The 3,331-nt window shown below is 45.4% G+C and overlaps 1 pseudogene; it reads left to right on the forward strand.

Annotated features, from left to right (window-relative positions):
* The first annotated feature begins 1,218 nt into the window (after positions 1-1,218).
* On the forward strand, positions 1,219-1,433 carry LOC144499313 (U2 spliceosomal RNA; annotated as a pseudogene).
* The last annotated feature ends 1,898 nt before the right edge of the window (positions 1,434-3,331 follow it).

The raw sequence follows: 3,331 nt of genomic DNA on the forward strand, positions 1-3,331 counted from the left end.
CCTCCACTGTATCCAGCAGATGGCTCAGCTCTGCCTCGGTGAACCTCGGGGTTACTCTACGAGATGTCGTCTTCCTGGCGTGACTGCCTGTGAGTCCATCGTTAGCGCTTGTATGGAGCTCTCCCTCGTTAATGCCATACAGCTGCGGCCACTTTGGGCAAGTCACCCACCAGAGGGTTAATGGTGGTGAGATTCACATCGAGGCTCTTTCATTGCACTAAGTGTTGTAAGATTGCAAGCTGCGTCTCGCTGAAGAAACTGGCGTGAATAACTCCGGTTTTCTTGCTCATTGGCACTTCGAATTTTTTTCATAAGATCGCAACCAAAGTCTCATCTTGACATTGAAGATACCCTCAATTATACTCTGTGGCAGAACCACCATGCTAGATGGGACAGGTTCGGTACATTGACCCGAACAGGTGCAAGAGTGCAGCAACTAGGAGAATTTCACAGTAACTTCACTGCAGTGTTAATGTAAGCCTTACTTGTGACTAATAAATAAACTTTATTTAGCGGCGCAATAATGAGCAAATATGAAGTCCTATGGACCATCGTCAGCAGCATGGTTGTACTCAGCTACAGTCTCTAAGCTCATGGCACGCGTATCCCTCACTCTTTCACTATCACCAAGCCAGGGGATCAACCCTGGTTCAATGAAGAGTGCAGTAGAACATGCCAGGAGCAACAGCAGGCATACATTTCAATCAGGCGTCAATCTGGTGAAACTACAACAGGATTCTTCTTCAGCGATCACTCGCTAACGAATATGATTGTCCATCTCAGAAACTCGGATCATGGGTTCAGTGGGTCCTTGCATGGTTGATGACCGTGATCTTAGCCATCCAAAGGCAGCGCTCGCAGATTGGATACAATGTTGGATCTCCACATTGGTGTCAACCTAGATGAGAGGTGGCTCCACGGGTTGGAGAATTGTTCCATGTTTGGGAGAAACTATTTGCATGCCAAACAGCATAAGCAGTTGTTTGAGCCTCTATGTTGTAGTTCAGTAAAGGATTCATGAGATCCGTTTCTTCATAAACTACCTTTATTTCTTTGACCCAACTCCACACACAATTTGCCTTCAACAAAATAGTGCTACCTGTGGCCCTTTTATATAGCAATGACTTCTATCAAATAATTGACATCAAATTAGGACTTAATTGGAAGGTCGGTTAACCCATTCCTAACAGCAATAAGCAGTAAGTGATTTCACAACCAATCGCTTCTCGGCCTTTTGGCTAAGATCAAGTGTAGTATGGTCAGCAGCCCATGGTCGGCCGCACTTGGTTGAGGTCATTAGGTTACACTGAAGCTTCATATGTTTCATATGAAGCAATTTTTTAAAGCGGCATCTCGGCCTTTTGGCTAAGATGCAGATGAGCTCAAGTCTTGGAGGAGGAACCTCCCCCTTCTCCAATCAGCTTGGCTCATGTAGATCAGGCCCAGGACAGGGTGGTTTGGTCGCTCGCCCTGTCTTGTCAGCCTGGATCTGAAATGTCTCAACTTGTTGAGACTCTGAATTGGATTTGATTTGATTGAATTGGAAAAGTATTTTAAAAAAGTGATTTCACAACCAATGGATCAGATCTAAGCTCTGCAGTTCTGACACGTCCAGTCATGAGTGATGCTGGACAATTTAAAAAATTAACAGGAGGAGGAAGTTCCACAAATAGCCCCACCCTCAATGATGGGGGAGTCCAGCACATCAGTGCAAAAGATAAGGCTGAAGCAGTCGCAACAATTTTCAGCCAGAAGTGTTGAGCGGATGATCCATCTTGGCCTCCTCTGGAGGTCCCCAGCATCATAGATGTCAATCTGCAGCCAATTTGATTCATTATGTGTGATATTAAGAAATGACTGAAGACAGTGATTACTACAAAGGCGACAGGCCCTGACAATATTCTGGCAATAGTACCGAAGACTTGTGCTCCAGAACTTGCCAAACCTCAAGTCAAGTTATTCCATATAGCTACAACACTGATATCTACCTGGCAATATGGAAAGTTTCCCAGGTACGTACCAAAAAGCAGGACAAATCCAACCTGGCCAATTATCGCCCCATTAATCTACTCTTGATCATTAGTAACGTGTTGGAAGGGGCCATCAACAATGCTAACGAGCAGCACTTCTTTAGCAATAACCTGACTCACTGATGCTCACTTTGGGTTCTGCCAGTGTCACTCAGCTCCTGACCTCATTACAGCTTTGGTTCGAACATGGACAAAAGAGCTGAACTCCAGGTGAAGTAAGAGTTATGAGAGTTACTGCAGCAAGGCAGCATTTGACCAACTTTGACATCAAGGAGCCCTAGCAAAACTGAAATCAATGGGAACCAGGGAGAAAACTCTCTGTGGGTTGGAGTCATACCTAACACAAAGGAAGATGATTGTGGTTGTTGGAAGTCAGTCATCTCTGCTCCAAGATATTACTGCAGGAGTTCCTTAGGGTAGTATCCTATGCCCAACCTCCTTCAGCTGCTTCATCAATGACCTTCTCTCCATCATAAGGTTAGAAGTGGGGATTTTTGCTCATGATTGCACAATGTTCAGCACCATTCACAGTTCCTCAGATACTGAAACACTCCATGTCCAAATGCAACAAGACTTGGACAATATCCAGGCTTGGACTGACATGTGGCCAGTGGCATTCATGCCACACAAGTGCCAGGCAATGACCATCTCCAAAAGGAGAGCATCAAACCACTTTCCCTTGATAATGGCATTCCCATCACCAAATCCTCAACTATCAACACCTTGGGAGTTAAGTTGGATCAGAAACTGAACTGGACTCCCATATTAAATCCTGTGGCTGCAGGAGCAGGTCAAATACTGGCAATTCTGCAGTGAATAACTCATCTTTTGAGCCACTAGTCAGTCCATTATCTACATGGCAGAACTCCGGATGGTGATGGAACACTTTCTACTTGTCTGGCTAAGTGCAGCTCCAACAACACTCAAGAGGCTCAGATACCATTCAGGATAAAGCAGACTGATTGATCAGAACTCCATCCATGATCTTAAATATTCCCTCCATCCACCACAGATGAACAGTGACAATAATGTGTACTATACTATATACAAGATGCACTGCCGCAACTCACCAAGACACCTTCGACAGCAGCTGCCAAAGCTGCAAACACTATCACCAAGAAGGACAAAGGCAGCAGACGCATGGGAACGCCACCACCTATATGTTGCCCTCCAAGCCACACACCATCTTGAATTGGAACTTAATCGCCATTCCTTCACTGTCAAAAGGTGAAAATCCTGAAACACCCTCCCAGCAGCACTCTGGGTTTACCTCCACCACATGGACTGCAGCGGCTCAAGAA

The sequence above is a fragment of the Mustelus asterias genome, chromosome 9, assembly GCF_964213995.1.
Source record: "Mustelus asterias chromosome 9, sMusAst1.hap1.1, whole genome shotgun sequence".
Taxonomy (NCBI): Eukaryota; Metazoa; Chordata; class Chondrichthyes; order Carcharhiniformes; family Triakidae; genus Mustelus; species Mustelus asterias.